Source organism: Cryptomeria japonica, chromosome 11, assembly GCF_030272615.1.
Source record: "Cryptomeria japonica chromosome 11, Sugi_1.0, whole genome shotgun sequence".
Taxonomy (NCBI): Eukaryota; Viridiplantae; Streptophyta; class Pinopsida; order Cupressales; family Cupressaceae; genus Cryptomeria; species Cryptomeria japonica.
In genome coordinates, this window is record NC_081415.1 from 609,187,413 (window position 1) to 609,209,884 (window position 22,472).

Here is a 22,472-nt window from a genome sequence, read left to right on the forward strand (position 1 = left end):
AATGATCTCTACATGAGACTAGAAGCAAAAAGGCTATCAGTGATAGAATTAGATAAGAAATTAAAAGTTGAAGCACTCTTCGTTGTTCATCCAGCAAACTCCAAGGAAGAAATAGATGAACTTATCTCTGAAGCTAACCAGTCTGTATTTGTTAGTGGACACCTGTAAGTAAGCCTGATGGCTGGAAGGGTTAAGGAGATTGCAGATGAGATTGCAGATAAATGGGATATATTCTTTGTAGAGAAGGAAAAGAAGGAGGAAAAGAGCAGACCTAAAAAGACATTCAAAGTATATCAAAAAGACAAGGACAAGGGTAAAGGAAAAGTTGGTGGTATTCCAAACATAAAGGTTACAGATAATCTTCTACCGCCACCTTTGGATACACCACTAGTACACATGGAAGATCCACCGGTTACTGATAATGAAGGTATAACACATGATAATACTAATCCAGAGTCTGAGATACTATTTACAATGAATGTGGATACTCAAGAGGTAAAAATTGTTGTGGAAAAGGATACTTCAGAGGTTAAGGAAAACAGTGTTGATAATAGCAAGATTTTAGAGAAACCGACAGAGACTATTGACTCTCAGGAAAATGAGATACTAACTCAAATAGAGAAACCGATAGAGGCTGAAAAACCAGAGGACAAAGGTATTAGCACAAGGCCAGCAGAATATGAGAAACTGGTAGTAGAACTTTAAGAGAAACAAACTGAGGTAGAGGTTCTTGTTGAGACTAAAAAACCGGTGCTTACATAGACATTGAAACAATATGAGAACCATTAAAGGTTGAGGTGCAAACATAGATAGATCCACTGGAGGAAAATAAAAGCAAAGTGGATACATCTGATGGAAGTAAAGAGGATATAGTGAAGGTGATTGGTCAGACATCTGTTGAGATGAAATCTACAGCTGAATCGAGTACATCTACAAGCGAATTCAGACCTACCAATATCACACAGGTACTTTTGGATTCTATAAAAAGGATAACTAATTGCAATGCATTGGCTTTTAAGGCGATTGATAACACTTTACCTATTCTAAAGATGATTGCACCAAATTGTTAGATAGATCACATTAAGGATTCTTTAGGTAAATTGGACACATTGTCCAAATTTATTTCTAATAATGTTATAACTATAGATAAGGTGAATGAGGATATCATAAAGGAGAGAGTTGAAAAAGGGGAAAACACATTCTTTGAAAACACCATAAAGAATTGTACTGATCATGTGAAAACACTTTTACCAGTACTCAATTCTACAATTTTGGAGTATAAGGAGCTATATAGGGAAGCATGTAAACCTCATGGTTTGACTGAGGACATTGATAAGGAGATCAAGAAGACACGGAAAGAAATTGATGATATTGCGGATAATATTATAGGTTCATCCAGACTCATATTAGTTTTTGAGTAGGAAATGGCAGGTTTTGAGGAGAAATTAGAAAAACTTGAGAAAGAGAAGGCAAGGATAAGGTCTAATGCCTGGGAACTAAAAGATAAACTTGGTTCGAGGCTGGATAATCTAATTAATCAGAGAGCTGAATTATCTAAGGCAACAGTACAAGGAGAACGATCATTGGAGAAGCGGATGCACTATCTCACCGGTATGATCCAACAAATTGAGGCAACTTTAGATGAAAGCAACAAGTTTATGCAGAGTTTGAATATGATTTTGGTAGACATCTTTTTGATTGTAACCAACCAGTTACAAACCTTGAGGTAGCATTTTTGTACTCTTTTGATTATTTCTGACACCCTTTGTCATTGATGTCAAAGGGGGAGTAGTGGAGAGAAAAATGTGCATATACAAAGGAGATCACTTGCTCAAGGGGAGCACATCTTTTTGGATTTTAGTTTTGGATAATGATTTTGATTTTTCTCATGAGTGTTGCCATCAATGCCAAAGGGGGAGATTGTTAGCATTCTACACTCTTATGAGAATAATTGATGTTGTCATTGATGGCAACCATTTGGCAACCAACTGGAAAGTCACCAACAATTGGTTTCTACATGCCCAACATCATAAATTTCATACACTGGCAGGCACTGGCACTGACAGGCACTTCATCGGCATTTAGATTGCATCGGCAACAATGCATACTGACACTCTAGCCAACATGGGATAAAGTTTTGTTTATATGAATTGTTTTATAATGTAATTATCTTTTGTAAGCCAACATGGTATATTGTAAAAGACTCATATATGTTTGAGATCTTATAGGTCATTTTGATATGAATGAGAGAGAGATATATAGGAGTTGTCTAGTATAGGTGTGATGAGACAATTTTGTATAAGGTGATACAGTTGACAACGAAGTTTTTGGTTATAGACTAAGCTTAAACCGATACTCAACCTGGCATAGGATATGTGGTTTTAAGTAGTACATTGTATTAGATTTGATAATCCATTTTGTAGTCAGTGTGACTCTTTATTGAGCAGTGAGTTGTTGGCCTCCCTGCATGTGTAGGCCCCTCATTGTAAGTAGTATTTATTCATTAGCCAGTGACTAAATATTGTGGGTCACAAATTCCACTGAGGTTATTCCCACACTAAGTTTCCTCGTTAAATATCTTGTGTTATGGTGTGTTTCTATGTTTTTGATTACGGTAAAAGCAGGTTTTGAAGGGACCCTGAAACGCTTTACAAAAGATCCTTAAGAAAATAGAACATTAAGAAACAAGAAGGAACAAACAAGTAAAAAACCAGCATAGATACCAGCAAAATCCAGCAAAAAAGCCCCACAGAACCTGCAACGTCTAGCCAAAACAGACAAAAAATAGAAAAGGAACTACTTAATCTTTTTCAAGGCATTAGCCAAATTTCCGCTAATCCCTTGTAATTATTTAATATTATCCCTAAGTTTAGTGATTTCCTTAGAAGAGGCCACAACAACTTTCTTCATGCTCGCCCTTCTTCTCTTTGTCACTCCACCAGGAGCACTTTTTGCAGTCCCAGTCTCGATGGCATCTTCATCAATATCAAGGTCCATGAATGGTTTGGGAGTGTTGTAGCTCTCAAGGACCTTAGAGATTTCCTCTAGGTTCTTAGTAACAGCTGTCAGGATATCCAGAATCATAACCAACATGTTTTTCATAGGAGTTTTTCCTTCCTCCAAATTATCAATTTGAGCTTCCATCTTCTTAGCTTTTTCCTCCATATCCTGCTTCCATTACTTCTGGTCCCTTTCATCTTTCTTCCTTTTCTCTTCCCACTACTTCCCATTTTTTTCTATATTCTTAATTCCTTCATAAGTCCACCTATTAAAACCCATTCTAGCCTCAGATAGGTTTTTGAGATTATCTAGAAATAACCCATCTCCAGCATACTCCTTATCCTTGCTCAGACTCTCCTTGTCCATCTCCTACTCAAATTCCTTATTCTTCTCTTGCTCAATGTCCATTTCTTTTTCCTCATTAATCTTATCATCCTCCTCCTCCAGTGGCTAGCTATTGACATTGCCTAAACTAACACTATGGGTAGGACTATCTTGGTTGGAAACATCCCCAGCTTCTCCTTCCTCTTCCCCCACATCCTCTTCTTTCCAGCTTTCCTCCCCTCCAAACTCGTCCATTTCCATCTCACTACCATCTTTTCTGGTATCCTCTGAATCATTCTTGTCCTCTTGAATTTTCATCCTAGTAGCACTTTTTCTCTTTTTGCTTTGAGTCAACTCTTCCTTGTTGGGCCCGCCTTCCTCCACCTTTGTCTTACCTTTCCCTGGAGACACAGACAATCTCTTATTATCCTGGATAGCAAGGATTTTGTAGTGCTTATAGATGAGCAAAATGAGGCCATAATGAAGCATCAGAGTTGAAGGGTTCTTGTTGTTCTTATTAAGAGACCTCGATAGAGACTTGAAGAGGTAGTAGGGCAAAGAAATCCTTTTCTCATGCTTGGAATGATTTAACACCACAAAATGGTATGTGTGGGCCTTAGTATAATGACCCTCCACTGTAATGTATTCCATGATAGCATTCAACGCACAACCCCAAATTTTCTTAATGTTGGAAGCATCATAATATCCCCTCGTAGCTTTGCCAATTTTTGTCCTCTCCTTCTCTTTACAAGAAAAAAGTTTGACTGCATTATTAGAAACTTCAAATCTCTAAAAAAATTAAGACCTAAGTGGGGCATACTTGTTACTATCACTATGAGGTCTGCATCCAACTCAAACCTCACACCATGAATTTTAAAAGACCCGTTAATCCAATTTTCAGTGACTTTGGAGACTGCAAGATTAACCCTACCTTTATCATAATCAACCAGCTTCTCCATGAAATTCATCATGAACCATTTTTCCAGCTTAGTCCATACCTTTGGCATTTCCTTCCATCTAGAAATGTTATCTGGTTCCTCTCTCCTTAAATCCCCTCCCATTTTCAAGTTTGAAATACCATCTCTATTCCTGTGCAGTTTCAGAGCTTCCATCCAGTTGCCTCTCAAAATTTTGAAAATGTTAACCCACAAAGTGTGTGGAAGATTAATATTTTTGATTAGGATTCTACCACTCTGCCAAGTAATCATAACCTTTCTATAAATTCGAAGATTACTCATTACAACTTTCATAATTGATTGTGTGATCCATCTTTCCCCATGAATTTTTCCTTTCTTAGAAGATCTTTAATATTAAAATTAATGTTACCTTCCCCATACCAAATACTTTGAGCTTCGGAATTAACGCCTAGGTTTGCCAAGCCATTCGCAACCAAATTTTTTTCTCTAAAGGCATGTTCAATAATAATAACTTTAAAGCTACCTATAATTTCTATAGCTTTAAAAATTATATTTTCTATAGACCACGATGGCTCAGTTTCTTCCTTCAGGCACTTGATAATGTTTATAGAGTCTCCCTCCAGCCATAAGTTATCATGATTTAGATTTTTGCAACAATCAAAGTATTCAAAGCTGCAGAGGCTTCGACATAATGACTAGTTTGATTACCCAAAGGGCCAGCAACTGCCACAAAGCAACTTCCAGCAAAATTCCTGACAATGCCCCCATAACCAGCTTTACCCAGATTTTCCTTAGATGGCCCATCAAAGTTGGCCTTAATCCATCCCTGAGACAGAAAGCACCACACAAGACCATCCCTACCCTTATCCTTACTAGATTTGATATTAGAAAGGTTCCATCTATCATTAAAGTCCTCTTTAGCAGCTAAACCATGACCAGTTCCATTTAAACATTCAAATATTCCTCTATAGATTTTATCCACCATAACTTTAGGGTTAGCACTTTTATCCCTAAAAATCCTATTGTTATGCTCCTTCCAAATATTCCAAATAACATTAGGAAGAGTAAGTTTCCATATCTCAACATTCTTAGAGTTGGAATTAGGGCAGTACCATTGCTATCAGAACTCCCCTAGAGAGTTCGGGAAAATCTAGCTCAACTTCCACCTACTAAAACTAATATTCCAAATTTCCTGGCTAAAAGTGCACTGGTAGAGGATGTGACAAGCAGATTCCTCTTCCCTACAACAAAGAGAACACCTGTTAGGAAAAACAAATCCATGCTTTTGGAGGTTATCAAGAGTTAGCACCTTGTTTCGGAGAAAAATCCAAAAGAAGATATTAACTTTGGGTATTAACTTCTTTATCCACACTTTAGACCACATAGGAGTCTCTTCCAAAACTTTGTTATGGATAGCCACCACTAAAGACATAGAGTAATTCCCATCGGAAGTCTCCCTCTAAATCAAACTATCCTCCTTATTGTCCCTCAAAATTTTAGAAGAGAGTAGAATCTCAAGAAACTTTAATCCTGGACATTGCTGGTTGAACTCAGTCCACTTCCCATTTCTCCAATAGTCTCTAACAGAACCACCATACCTATTTTTGAATCAATCTTTCCATTCCTTAAGGATAGGAATATCCTCCAGAGGCTTATCCAAGAGCCATTTGTTTTCCCAAAATCTAATAATTCTTCCATTCCCCAATTTCCACATTCTTCTAGAAACAACCCAACTTTTAGTCATTTGAACTGCATTCCAAATTGCAAAGCCTTCAACAGAAAAAGAGTTATCCAAAAATTCTTCCTCAGAAGGTTGCATATAAAGATATTTCTTTTTCCCAATTAAATTCCATTCTCTTTCCTCCCCTTTCATTCTCCAGATTTGTTTAGCTATAAGGCATTATTCATAGAAATAATATTCCTTAAACCCAACCCCCCAAAAGCCTTAGGAGAACAAATTTTATTCCAAGCAATAAGGGGAATTCTATTCTTGTCTTCCACTCTCGACCAAAGAAACTTTTTTTGGATTCTTTCTATTGCCTCTGTAAAATTTCTAGGGATTTTAAATAGACTAAGGGCATAAATAGGCAAATTTTGAAGAGTAGCTTTAAGCAACATTACCTTGCCCGCTTGACTAAGGATAGCTCCTTTCCAACCAGCCAATTTAGAGTTGAATCTATCAACCAGCTTCATCCATAAATTCTTCGATGGCTTAATAGACAGAGGGAGCCCCAAATAAGTTGAAGGAAACTCAGCAATTTTACATCCAAGGATTCTTTCAATCCTTATTTATCTTTCAATAGGGGTATTGATGAAGAACAAAGAGCTCTTATCCCAATTAATTTTTTGGCTGGAAGTATTTTCATAAGTGTCCATAACATTCTTCATATTTCTTGCTTCACTAATATTAGCTTCCCTCATAGTAATCGAATCATGAACAAATTGTTCATGAGTACATGTTAAGTTGGAAGATGAAGGTTTTAGGCCTTTGAGTTTACCTTCTTCCACATTTTTTATAATAAATCTACCCAAACTTTCAGCTAAAATAGTGAAAAAGATAGGGGAGATGGGATCCCCCTGTCTTAAACCTCTAGAGATTTTGAAGAAACTGGAAGGGGATCCATTAACAATAACTGCAGAGGAGGAAGTTTTCATCAATTGGGAGCAGAGTTGAACCACTTTTTCCCCAAACCCAAAAGCTTTCATAATTTTGAAAAGGAATTGCCAATTCACTCTATCATAGGCTTTAGACATATCCAACTTAAGAAAAAAACCTTGATTTTTAGTAGCCGTTAGAGAGTGAATATTTTCATGAACTGAAATAATGGAATCCAGAATCTGTCTACCAGGGACAAAGCCATTTTGTTGAGCTGAAATAATTCTAGGAAGAATATTGAGCATTCTAGAAGTAAGAACCTTAGACATAATCTTGTAAATAGAATTACAAAGACAAATAGGTCTGAACTTATTAAGAGAGTCAAGTCCAGAAATCTTTGGAATAAGAATGATGAAGGTAGCATTCAATTCTTTTAAAAGCCTCCTTGAACCAAAGAATTCTTTAACTCCATTATAAATATCAGTCTCCACAATATGCTAGAAGGATTGGAAGAAGAACATTGGAAATCCATCTAGACCAGGAGACTTATCTCCTTGAAAAGAAAACACCGCCTTTTTGATTTCCTAAATAGAAGGTATCCGAGAGAGATTTTTGTTTTCATCCTTATTCAAAATGGGAGGGATAGCTTGCACAAGAAGGTCTTGATTTCTGAAATCCAGATCATCCACCTCTCCCAAAAGATTGCTGAAAAAATCCAAATCTTCCTTTCTTATATCATTTTCATCCAATAAAATCCCCCTATTACAAGATAAGCTGGAAACCATGTTAACCGCCCTATGCTTTAGAGCTGTCAAGTGGAAAAACTGTGTGTTTTCATCACCTTCCTTCAAATACAAGGCTCTTGATCTTTGTCTCCAAAAAGTCTCTTCATTAGAGATAATTGGGTGGTATTTAGACAACAACCCATTTTCAATAGATCTCAAGTCCTCTGAAAGCCCTTCCTCTTGGATTTTATCTTGGACTTCCTTAATTTTAGTCTTAATTTGGGCTTTTATTTTAAAGATATCACCAAATATCTCTTTGTTCCATATTTTGATTTTGGCTTTATTATGTTGAGGTTTTTGGCTATTCTAAACAAATTTGTTCCCTCAACCTTAGAATTCCACTAATCAGCAACACAGACTTCCAAAGATGGGTGGGATAACAACACTTTTTCAAATCTAAAAAGGAAATTTCTCTTAACTGAAAAAAGAATTAGCAGTAAAAGAAATAGGGTAAAGATCAGATCCAATCTTAATAATTGACGCTAAAGAGCAACTATACTTTGAAAACCACTCAGGAGAAATCAGGGATCTATCCAACCTTAATTGAATAAGATCAGATCTAGGTCTATTATTGGTCTAGGTATAATTAATCCCTTGGAGATCCACATCCATTAGAGCTTTATCATTAATAAAATCCATAAGATCTTGTCTTCCCTCCAACTGCAAAGGAAGGCCTCCCATCTTTTCATCCTCTTTAAGAGTTGTATTGAAATCTCCTATTATTATCCAACTTTTATCAGCAAAATTTAGTCTATCTTTAGCAAGGCTCCTCCAATATTTAGATCTCCCAGCTTTAGAGTTAGGTGCATAGACATTAGTGATAACCCAAACAAAGTTATTCTTAATATGCTTGAGCAAAACTGAGGTCTTATTAATTTCTGAAATGATTTCCTTCCCTATAATAGTATTTTGGTTCCAAAAAATCATTGTTCCTCCAGAGGTACCCTCTGAACTAGTTCCAATAACTCCATTATTTTTTAATATTCTAATCTTTTCCACTTTATCTTTACACATCTTAGTTTCCTGAACAAGGACAACATCCGATTTATGATCTCTTATAATATTACGTAACACATCCTTCTTATGGGGGGCATTTAGCCCTCTTATATTCCATGAAATTATCTTCATATTTTAATCTGGGATAAGGCTGACTCGATGGAGCTCTATGTTCCATCAGCATGGTTCTTCCAAATTTTCGGTTCCCTTTGATTTTTTAGAGAAGGTTTCCCCTGCTTTTTTTTGTGTCTTCCAACATCTGCCATTTTCTTATTCTTGCTTCTACTTGAAATACCTCCATTGGGTTCTCCATTATTCGATTTTCCTTCTTTAGTACTGAGAATCCAGAGATTTCCCTCTAGAGCCACCATTTCGAAACTATTAGATGGGGTTTTGCGTTGAGTCAGCTTGGGGTTTCCATTGGTTAATAACAAAAAAGGCTCAAAATCTGAAATGTTATAGTCCTATGCTTCATTAAAGTCTCCCCCATTTTCTTTTGTATTAGATGAGGCAGATGCATCATCATTGGAACTCTCATCAACTTTATCTTGAATGATAGGCCCTCCCTTATGGTCCTCTGATTCATATTTTTGAGCATTTACATCTATCCTTTTCTCTTCCTCTTTGATGCTTTTTATTTGATTGTTAGAGCATGCACAAACAAATTTTTCATTATTACTATTCATATCCTTCTTTTCCTCATTTTCCATCTCAATAAATTCCTTATCAGGAACACACTCTGCAGATGGATCTTCTCTCTTCCCTTTCATTTTCCATTTCTGCTTCGAACTACTATCACTCTTACCACTCTTACTCTTCTTGAGTGGGCAAGATTTCGCCCAATGACCTGACTTTTTACAATTAAAATAATCAAATGGGAGAGATTCATATTCAATCACTTGGGTCCATTTCCACAATTTAGATATAATCTCAATAGATTGAGGCATATCCATCATTTGATTAACATTAACACAGATACAAGCAAAAACTAACCTTGATTTTGTTGTAGTCATCGGGTCGATCGAGAGAAGTTCTCCAAATGAACTCACTATCCCTTTAAAGACTTCATCATTCCAAAACTCCAGTGGAAAGCTAGGGAGATGTGTCCATACAGGTGCCGACACAAAAAAGGAGTCATCAAGAGAAAGGCTTGGAGCCCATTTCTGTAAAGCCAAGGTTGAATTGTTGAACATCCATGGCCCTTCACATAGAGATTTATTCATGTCTTCTTTTGTATTAAAAGCAAAGGTAAAAAAACCCCTATGCAAAGCCACCACATCCACTTGACCTCTGAGAACCCATTTCCTCCTTATTAAATTCCTAACAACATCAATGTTAGGCCTAAAACTAGCAAACCTTCCAACTAAGGTCATAGCTAATCCAGACATGGTGAGATCAACCAGCTTATCCAAAACAAAATTAGCAACAACCCCTATCGCAGGATCAGATATATTTTTAACTTTTAGAAGCCCAGATTTCACCAGCAGCCTCACTCCAAAAAGCGATGACCATTTTTTTTCCTTACCTCTATCATGTGGGTCCCCATTTTTGGAATCTTTGTCTTCCATCGATTTTACTGCCTCCTTGTCCCCTTCAGTACCTGAAAGGCCTGGATACTAGCCTGATTGCCAACTCCACCCACAGAAAGACTGCCATCCCCAAGAAATCCTCCACTCCTAGGTTTGAAATTTGAATTTCTTGCTCGTCGCTCCCCTTGCTGCTCCATGCTATCAAAAATATGTGTATGGTGTGTTTCTATGTTGTCTCTACTATTTATGTTTATTGCATTAATTCTAATTTATCGGTACACTGTTTTGGGATGCACAGTTATAAATAAGTTTAATTATTCTTCTAATCGGTTAGACATTGATTCACCCCGCCCCCTCTCTCAGTGTCTTTGGGACTATCATTGAATCTAACATATTGCCTAAAGGTGCATGTAAGTATGAAGGTAAGTTTCCTCTTAAATGCTTTTTATGTAACAAGATAGAACACTTTTCCTCAAGGTGTCCAGAAAGAGTTTCTAAGAAGCCATTTAAACCATATAAGCTTAAATATTATAATAAGTATTATTATATTGCTGATAAAGGTGTGACATATGATGAGTCTGATAAGGGGAATTCAGGAGATGAATGAGTGTTCATTTCTATCAAGGAAGATGATCCGATTACTACTGACTATACTAGTTGCATTATTGAGGAGAACGCTTTGGCTGCTAAAATTGAAGAGAAAGATGGATGGGTTATTAACAGTGGCTTCTCACATCATATGATAGGCAATGAGAGTAAGTTTGTGAGTATGGAAAATTATGATGGTGGTGTAGTAAGATTTGGTGATGACAAAGCTAGTATAATCCATGGTAGAGGTTCTATTTCTCTTGATGGTTAACACAATACTGATGATCTCTTATATGTTGAAGGTCTAAAACATAATATTTTAAGTGTTGGAAAGATGGTTGATAAGGGATATTATTTTCAATTCAAGAATGGCAGGTGTAAAATTGTAAGTGGCTCAAGAATTGAGATTGCATCAGGGACAAAGACTAAAGGTAATATCTTTCACTTGAATGCTCATGGTAAAAGTTTCTTTATTGCTCAGATTGATGAAAGTTGGTTATGACATAGGAGGATGTGTCATGTGAATTTTTATTGCATAGTCAAGATAAGTTCCACTCAAGCAGTGAGAGATCTTCCTTTATTGGTAAAGCCTACTAATCCGATACGTAAGGAATGTCAGTTAGGGAAGCAGACAAGAGTTACTTTCAAAATAAAATAGTATAATTATAATGGAATATTGGATATTGTGCATACTAATTTGTGTGGTCCTTCTAGAGTGAGAAGTTTGCAGGGAGAGAGGTATTTAATGTTGTTGAGTGATGACTATTCAAGGATGATGTGGGTTACTTTCTTAAGGGAGAAATCTGAAGCATTGGAGAAGTTCAAGATTTTCAAAGCTATGGTTGAGACTGAGACTGGATTGAAGTTGAAGTGTCTAACATATAACATAGGTGGTGAGGTAAAGAGATAGTTATCTGCACTTAGTACCCCTCAGCAAAATGGTGTTGTGGAAATTCAACAAGCTACTAGGACTATGATGATTTAAGAAATACCGGTAATACTCCTTATGAGTTATGGTTTGGTCATACTCCTACAGTTAGATATTTCAAAATTTTTGGAAGTACATTCTATATTAGAAGAGATGAAGATCCAGGAAAAATTGATTCTAGATGTAATGAAGGAATTTTAATTGTTTATTCTACAAAGAGTAAGGCCTATCAGTATTATAATAAAAGATTGAGAAAAAATGTTGAGAGTGCTAATGTGAAGGTTGATGAAAGTAATATGAGATATATAAAAACATGCATATATGATTTAGATGATCAGGATGTCAGTTAGGATAAAGGAAAGTAAGTGCAAACCAAGATTCAAAACCAGATTGATTTGCAAAATCTTATGAATGAAGGAGAAGGTACAAGTGTTAGTGCAGAAGACAGAGCTCAAGATTCTAGTAATCAGGAAAATCCTAAGACTCCTAGTTATGTAAGACTAAATCATTCATAAAATCAGATCATAGGTGATAAGAATAAGGGTGTGATAACTAGAAGAAGAATTATTGAGGAGTATTGCTTTATTTCTAAAATTGAACCTAAAGATGTTGATGAAAATTGTAAAGATGAAAATTTGGTTAAAGCAATGGAAGAAGAGTTGAATTAGATTGAAAAGAAAAATACATGGATTCTTGTTCCCAGACCTAAGGATAAAAATGTAATTGGAATTAAATGGGTCTTCCAGAATAAATTGAATGAATGAGGCAAAGTTGTTAGAAATAAAGATAGACTTATTTGTAAAGGTTATTCTCAGATGGAAAGTACTGATTATGGGGAGACTTTTGCTCCGACAGTTAGAATTGAAGCTGTTAGATTATTTATTGCTTATGCTGCTTACAAATATTTCAAAGTGTATCAGATGGATGTCAAGTCAGCCTTATTTAATGGTGAGCTAGAAGAGGAAGTTTACATTGAGCAATCAGATGGATTTTAGTTGATAGATCATAAAGATATGGTATGCAGATTAAAGAAAGCACCGCATGGATAGAAGCAAGCCCCTAGGGCTTGGTATGCCAGATTAGATAACTATTTGATGAAGATTGAATTCAATAAAGGTACTATTGATAGTAATTTGTATTTCAAGACTGGTCATGATAACATTCTGATTGTTGAAGTATTTGTTGATGACATTATATTTGGTTTGGTGGAGGTGATAGTTTATGCAAGAATTTTTCTGATGATGTAGAATGAATTTTAAATTTCTCTGATTGGTGAGATGAAATTATTCTTGGGATTAAAAATCACATAGTCAAGTAAAGGTATATTCATATCTCAATCTAAGTCTATGAAAGAATTGTTGAAGAAATTTGGATTAGATGATGCTAACCCAGTTGGAACTCCTATGGTGACCAGATGTATGTTGACAAAGGATGATGACTCTCTAAAAGAAAATTAGTCTAGATATAGATCTATGATTGGTGGATTAATCTATTTGACTTAGACTGGATTACTCTATTTAACTCAGACTAGACCAGATACTATGAATGTTGTTTGTCTTGTTGCTAGATTGCAAGCTGATCCTAGAGAATCTCATGTTATTGCTCTAAAAAGAATTTTCAGATATTTGAAAGGAACTATTGATTTTGGTTTGTGGTATCCTAAAGATGATAACTTTACTTTGAGTTCTGTTACAAATGTTGATTGGGCAGGTGATGTTGATGACCGAAAGAGTACTAGTAGTGGTGCATTTTCTTGGGAAAGAGACTAGTTTCATGGATGAGTAAGAAGCAGAATGCTATTTCTTTATCTACTGCAGAGGCTGAATACATTGCTATTGTTGGCAATTGTACACAGGTAATATGGATGAAGAAAATGTTGAAGGATATTAGAGTTGTTTATGATGTGCCTACTACTATATACTATGACAATTCTAATACTATCAATATTTCTAAGAATTTGGTGTTGCATTCCAAGACTAAGCATATATCAATAAAGTTTCATTTCTTAAGAGAGAAGGTGAATGGGAAGGAAGTCAGGCAAGAGTATGTGTCTATAAAGGAACAAATTGTAGATATCTTAACAAAGCCTTTGTTGAAGGATGTTTTTGAGTATCTCAGGAGAACCTAGGGGTAATTGGCCCTCCGAATAAGAACTAAAATACATGGATTTACATTCAATCGATGGATTTCACAGAGATATCTTGTGATCCAGATTGATGTGTGGTGGTTGCTACTCAGGGAGAGTAGTTAGTGGTCCAGATATTCAAATTTGTTAGTTTTGATGTTCAGATTTGTGAGAGAGATTTGTGTAGTTTGCATTGATTTCAAAGGGGGAGAGAGAGCTATGCGTAAAACCTTGTTGAGTTATGTGCATGATCTTAGGGGAGCTATATATTTTCTTTCTTTGCATTGATTGTTTTTCACATCAAGTGTTGCCATCAATGCCAAAGGGGGAGATTGTTGGATATTGTTGAGAAGTTTGTTGAAACATTCTTTTGTCATTGATGTCAATGTATTCCTCTATGTATTTTAGTGTTGCAATTAGATTAAGTAAGTTGGTTTGGCCATTGTGTTTCAGTTGAATTTGTTACAAGTGTGTTTGTTGTTGCACCAAAAGATCGACCTGTTAGTACCCGATACAACCAATAGACTTATAGAATACATAAGAGTTGATTAATTCATGTCACAAATGTGAGCACTACGCTACACAATACAAGGAGACCAAGGGAACACACCTTGCAATAATCACCCCCAGTGCAAGTGAGGGGTTTTAACTTGTGACCAAGCTCTGATACCACTTATTACAAGTGTGGTTGTCATTGCACCAAAAGATCGACTTGTAATTCCCAATACAACCACTAGAGTTATAGAATCCATAGGAGGCGGTTAAGCCATGTCACAAACCCGAGCACTATAGTGCACAACACAAGGAGACCAAGGGCGTACACCTTGCAACAAAATTGTTGCGGATTAAAGGGTTTTGAGATAAGTATCTCTAGTTGATTCAACAAAAGTTTCAAGGGTTCACATGATGATTTGATCAAGATGTATGGTCTAGTATTGTGATTGGTTTTTCAGTTGTTCATCTTATTCAATATTCTATATTTTTCTTTGCATCACTTTGGGATTGCAATATCTTTGTTTTTGGATTTGGCAGAGTGTTTGGGATATTATTGTGTGTCCTCTATTCAAATGGTTCATGATTTGTATGTTCATAAGTGTATGTTTTAGTTTGATAGTTAGTTGAGTTAGTGTTCTTAAGGTTCGGTATATTGATGATGAAGATTCTAGAAAGTCATGATGTTGCGGATGTTGTTGCAGTAATTCATGATGCTTGCAGATGTTTCTAGATCATGTTCTATTTGTGTTGGTGGTCTGTGTTGATCATTGTGCATGTTGATGATGTTTTTCTTGGTCCGATGGTGTTTTTCATGTTATGAAACATTCATGTTAATTGTGGCATGTTGTGGAGGTTTGAGGCATTATTATTGGAGATGTTTCATATTTGTGGTGGTGATTTGGGTCCATACTATGTCTCAGCCGACATTTTTTTGGTTTGCATATTTCATTGTAGCATGTGTGGTCATATTTAATAATTTGTATTATGGGTTGAGATGACCTTGAAATATAGGTTGATGATTTTTATAGAATGATGTAATTTTGTGTTGTGGAAATATGTGCGGTCTTTGCAAGTGTGTGTAATGTGTGAACAATGCTTTGATCTTGTGGTAGCAGAATAGAAGTGTGAAAGAAGTGTTGTAGAGAAGTATATGAACTTAAGAGGAACTATAACCAGACATCAGGAGATGCTATTATATCAGTTCATGATCTGCCAGATATAATCCAAATCTTTTTGTAAGATAGTGAGTCTTTCCCAAAGTTGTATCCCTTGTTATTGTGTTTTGAGCAGTGAGCTCTAGGAAGTGTGCCTGAATGCATGTGAATTCCCCATTGTAATATTTCATATACTTCTAGCAGGGTATCATCTTATTGTGCATAGGATCCCACCATGGTTTTTCCCTCAACTAGGTTTTCCACATCAAAATCTTGGTGTTATGTGTGTTATTGTTGTGGTGCTGATTTGTTCTTTAACTGTCAATTATCAGATCTGAATTTAATTTTAAGTTGTATAAAGTTTTTGTGCAAATTGATTCACCCCCCCTCACAGTTTGTTGCATTGTTACCAACACTCTCAAGTATAGTGTAATATGTAACCAGTTACACAGTACAAGGGTGGCTCACTGCTAGTGGGGACACACCACCTAGAGTTCTCATTGATCGAATGTAAAAGGCCTACTGTGGGATAATAGGCTTATAGTAGGAATACAAAATTGAACTTCTAGAATTGCATTTCACATATGCATAAGGCATAGTTCCTTTGAAGTACACAAAATTCTTCTACATCTACTATAGATATAGCGGCTAAACAAAAATCACATTTGCAAAATTGTCACATATACGATATGTACACATTAGCCATTTTTCAATAACTATATCTATATCTTGGCAAATTGTTGCTTATATATCTGCAATTAGATCAGTCGTCTGAACTAGAAAAGGGATGACACTGATATACACACATGCTACTATAAAATAGCTTCATACAATTGTAGTTGTGCTCTTGTGTCCAAATCATCATGTATAATATGCCTTCCATCATATCCAGATAGGACTAGATCCCAAACTACCTTATAGAACATGTATTCAATATTTCTAATGGGACCTGGACCTAATATGCCTTACTGGACCATGAAATAGCATGAGATAAACATCAAAATAAGTGTACAAACTTTGCACATATAATATATAAATGAAAACAACTGGACCACATCAATGACATCAATGCCAACATGCCAATAGGGTTAAGTGACATTATTGCCCAATATGTTGTTTCCTATAATCACTATTTGGGATATAGGCACACTGAGACCTATGAATCTATTTGGAGTCTATAAGGCCAAAGCATGGAGTTGTGTGACACTTTGGGCCAACAAAGAGTAGTCTAATAGAACAAAATCTGACTGAACTACCCCTGGATCGTGTGGCACCATGTGTTGCCTATGTGGTGTGTGAAAATGGAACTAGGAGTTTGTCTGGACTCCCTTAGTTCAAATGGCGCCATCCAAAAAAAATCATTTTTTTAATCAATGTTAGAAATAAGGGTAGTCCGACTGGACTGAGTTCGGTCAGACTCAATCGGACTGGACTATCTTATGTGTTGTGAGGCCCTACCCTGAGCCGTCATAGCATTGTAGTTATTCTCATGTTTTGGACTTATTATTGATACCTTATTTTGATGCATTATGGACATAGATTCTATATGATCTAGTGATTGGATAATATTGATATGGTGTATGTCACTTACCTTTGATTTGCAGTACTTTATTTTTTATGCTAGAAATTATGGATGCATGCTTTATAAATGATTGAATCTCATGATGATTATGATGATGCCATTTAGTAGATTATTTTATGTGGATTTTATTGGATAATTGGAAACTTGATTATTGTAATTGAAATTGTATGCAAATTTCTAAATTGTATTCTTTTCATATGATAATATTATATGTGATTATTAGAATTACTAATGTGCAAAGTGAGATGTGTAGGAAAACTGATCCATGTGACCATGGAAACTATTCAAAGAATCAAGCCTAAACCTATGTGTGTTTGTGAAGCCAAGGGTTGTCTATTTGTAGAGACAACACCTCATGTGTAAATGTGTTTTATTTGTAAATGTTTATGCTTGGATGTGTGTTTAATTTGAAATTGTTAAATTTATTAATTCCAAAAAAAGGACATTGCCATGTGTATTTAAGTATTGTGTAATTTTGTGATGTCACTTGACACATGTGTTGTAAAGTGAGTTGGCAGTAACATGTCCCTTGAAGGGAATTTGTTTTACCAATATTTTTTTTCAAATATCCTAGTATGGTCCCAAGAAAGTCCTAGATAGGGAGCCATTAGAAAGGTCAACTCAAGGTTGACCCGTAGGTAAACTTTGGGTGAGTTTCTAGAGGGTTATACTAACTCCTAAGGTTAGGTTAGTTGCATTTTTAATGGGCCATATGTTATACCTATGGGTAAAGGCCAATTTTAGTCATGTGTCCACTCCCTGGTGACTGTCTAGTCACCTCAAAAGTTGAGTTTTTCAACTTGGCCGAATTTCAACTTTTGAGGATCTTACCTAGGTTAGACAACCTTCCTAATGAGTGATATTTGCTCTTCCCAATTTTCTTTTACCATTTTGGGTTGCCTTGTTTAGAGAGCTTGTAAGGTGTTGGGAAGACCAACCTATGAAAATATCTCACCCTTCCCAAGAGGATTGGAAAGAGTGAGGAGTGTCTTGTTAGGGAATGGTTTGAGAGGGAGAATTTTGATCACCCACTCTCCATTTTTGGAGACATAGAAATTTTGCTCAAGTTTTGGTTTTGGTTTTTTTTGGAGTTGGATTTTTTTCGTATAAGTCTTGAGAAGGAAAAATAATAGTGGATTGGGAAGCTCTCCTACAACTTCTCCCATTTCCATTTGTACTTTTTTAAGGTTGGTTGAAATTCTTCCTTCTACATGTTTGTTTTGATAATATGAAAAGATTGTTTGTGATTTTCTATGGTTATTTTCTTGTAGGTTTGGGAAGATTGTTTTGAGTTCTTCCTTGTGTATTTTTTTTATTGCTTGTTTCATGTTATTTGTTTTGGGTGTTTCAAGGCCATATTCACCCTTGGGAGGGTAGAATAGCCTTGGGGGTGAAGGGTTGCTTGACAACCTAAGAGTGTAGAGAATCTTTTCTTGGAAGAGAGTGATACACATGGGTTATGAGACCCTTGCTACATTGTTGGTTTTATGTTATGCAATGGGGGTCATAAGGGGGGGGATTTTGGGCTTGTATGCCATGGGGGACATAAGGGTGTTTCGGGACAAGCATGTGTCTTGTGGTGGTTCTATTTTTGTAGCCTTGTAAAGGCATTGTGTTCTCCATTTTGCAGATTCTCCTCTAGGTGCTTGGTCCACCTTTACCCTGTCAGGAATCAGAAGGGCAATTGAGAGCGGGGGGGTGAATCAGTTGTCAATGAATTTCAACCCAATTATAACTTAAGCAAACTTGATACTTAATACTGGTAAACCAAACTTAATGCCAGTTGATAGATTATCAGTTAATATTAATGCCAGTGAAACTTAATGCATAAAACAGAAAGAGAAACAACATCCACAACACATAACACAAAGATTTTAATGTGGAAACCCTATAAGGGGAAAAACCATGGTGGGAAACCATACCCACAATCAGATGATACTACTATACATAGTATGTGTATATAAATGGGGTCTGCAGATGCAAAAAGGCCAACCACCTAGAGCACACTACTCAAATGGGAGTCGCAATGACTACAGTAGGATGGTTAAATCCTAGCATAATGTACTGCTCAAAATAGCATCTCCAATACTGGATTCAGTACCGGTTAAGCTATGATAAACACCTTCAAACCTTCGTTGAACCTTCTCTATGCTCTGCTCATATGATCTTCAATATTCACACATACTATGTTACAATACCATAACCTTACATACTGTACATTCCCATATGTCATCTCACAAATAAGATCTTACATATATACAAAACCTAAGACCAAATGTGTAGGTCGGCTCACTAAGAATATTACAATTAAATCAATTACAAATAAGTCAAGATGCGATGCATCGTGTCGTCTCAATACATTTACAATAATATCCAATCAATAAACCATCTCCATAATGTGTCGTGGTGATCTAGAATAGATAACGCATATTGGTCCATAACATAGACCAATTTGCTAGTAACAACAAATATGTCAACCCGATTAGACCAATAACCAAAACACCAAAACGAAGTATCCAAACCATGTCTTTGACATAATCAAGTGATCTCCAGATGATAATAGGTCATCATCAGTGTCGATGAACAATATAACCTGTCGGTGAACAATATAACCAGTGACTGTGCATAAGTCATTGAACTTGCCGATTAAACATAACCATAGATCTCCAAAAGGATAAGTGTTGACATCAATGACAAAACTAATGCAACACATCCATAATAGAAACAATATCCACCTTCAGCATTGATGGCAATATTAGATGGAAAAATATCTAAGTGCCAAAATAGAATGCCAAAAACCAAAAACCAACAATCTCCAAAATACATCAATACTAGAAATCAAAATATAAATGTATATCTCTCCCAATGAAATAATGTCTCCAAAAGAATAATCTCTCCCCCAAGGATAATGTTTTTCCATAGATATCTCCCCCCCTTTGACATCAAATGCCAAAGCAATAAAAATACTAGAACATACAACCAACTAATATAACCAATTACTATAACCAACTACTCCCCCTGAGAATTAGCTCTCCTCCATCAAAGCTGGAAAAAATGATTTCTCTGTTAGTTTCTGTCGGTTTGATTCCAATATCCAATTGTCTATGTCTCTACCTATGAGGGTATTACCCCAAGCTGTTCTCTGAGATATTCAAAGGTTTCCTTAGGAAAAGGCTTAGTAAAGATATCTGCAATCTACTCTTTAGTATTCACATAAACCAATTTCACTTCATTTGCTTCAACATTCTCTTTCAAAAAGTTATATTTGATAGAAACATGTTTAGTCTTAGAGTGAAATACCGGATTCTTTGATATATCAATTGCTGCTCAATTATCATAATAGATGATTATAGGTTCTTTGCATTTTATCTTTATGTCCTTCAACATTTGCTTAATCCATAATACCTGAGTACAATTAGTTGCTACTGCAACATATTCTGATTCTACTGTTGATAATGATGTACAACTCTATTTCTTGCTTAACCATGAAATCAATCTCCTACCAAGAAAGAATGCTCTGCCAGTGGTGCTCTTTCTATCATCTACATCTCCTGCCCAATTTGCATCAATGTATGCACATAAATCAAAATTTTCATCTTAGGATACCATAAACCAAGATTTGTTGTGCCTTGTAGATACTGGAAAATCCTTTTTACTGTTGATTCATGATTTTATTTAGGATTACTCTGAAATCTTGAAACAATACATAATGCATTCATTATATCAGGTCTTCTTTGAGTCAAATACATTAAACCTCCAATCATAGATTTGTATCTTGTCGGATCAACAAGAGATGAATCATCCTTCAATGTTAATTTATTAGTTGTAGTCATAGGAGTATTTATCGGTTTAGAGTTTTCCATACCTAATTTCTTCAATATTTCCTTCAAGTATTTTGTTTGACATATGAATATGACTTTATCAGTCTATAAAATCTACTATCACAACTCGACTTAGACCCTAGTTATATTTACTTTACTATGCCAGATACTTATACTATTGACATTTTACACGTAATTATTTGATTAGCTTTTTCATGATGTTAGATGGTATTTTGTGGTTTAATGACATTGATGATGGTCATTTATTTTATAATATCGTTATTTAATGATGATGAATTATTATTTTTAATTATGATCATTAATGATATTAGTACTTTAATTAGATCTTAAACCTAATAATATGAATAATGCATTTTATTATCGTGATCTGACGACCTTTTGTTGAGTTGGAGTAAGTTGTAGGTTAATCGTCGAAGGTAGACATATGACCGAGGAGAGGTTTTTCTAGCTTGCCAGTAGCAACCTAAGTATTGGAACCTTGTGCAAAGTACCCAATTAGATAACCAATTAATAAATTAAATTAGGGAGTTTAATATAAAATGATAAAATAATATTATTAAAATAAAAATAAAATAATAATAAGGATAAATTATTAAATATACAAGTATTTAATATTACAATCAAGCTATAAATTAATTATAATATAAGTATTTAAAAGTGAGTAATTAAAAAAAATATAAGTTATTTGATAATTAAATTATAAAATAAATAAAAGCTATTTAAAGAGATAACATCTTGTAAATAATTAGAGGACTAATTTAAAAAAGAAGGGATTAATTCAAGGAATTTATTAAAATATTAATTAATAAAATAATTTAAATATATTTATATAATCAGATTATAAATTATATTTTCAACATGCAAGATACAATGCATGAGTAAATAGTAAGATACTAAATTTAGGGAAAATAATGTGCTAAAAATATACACGACATGCAAGGCATGATGAAAACTAAATAATTAAATTAGTAGATTATTTTCTTTAAAACTAATTCTTTAAAATCATGCTAACAAATTTGTGGTTTAATTTAAGAATTATTTTGTGAGTTCTCATCATGCATTTTATAATTAAAAATTTGGTTTTATTTTTAGAACTTAATCATGCAGTCAATTAAGTTTTATTTTTAGAGAATTTAATATTTATAAATATAGGGATAAATCTCTTATTTCATTCATTCCAATTCCTTTTGAGCTTCTTTATTCGTGTGATTTCTATGAAGTCGACAAAGTAGATTGAAGAGATTGTCTGAAATTGGGGAAATGCCTGCGATTCTTCTTTCTCACAGCCAAGTTCATTTATTTTACATATTTTATTTGAGTCTTAGTTTGATCTTTTCCTTTAAAATTTGTTTTCTTGTCATAATTTCTAATTAAAAATTTAAGTATGGGAAATAAATTTGTTCAAGGTAGGTTTTTAAAACTCTTGTTTACCACAAGACTTCTATCTATGAAATCGATTGACTGGTATTGTTTTGATGCTGAGAGTAATTGGATATTTTGGATTTAATGCTAGTTTGTTTCATGTGTTAGCTGTGTTGTCAATTCCTTATACTCCATGTATCTTAAAAAATATAAACTGGGTTTTTAGTAAATTTACTAGGTTTTTGCAAT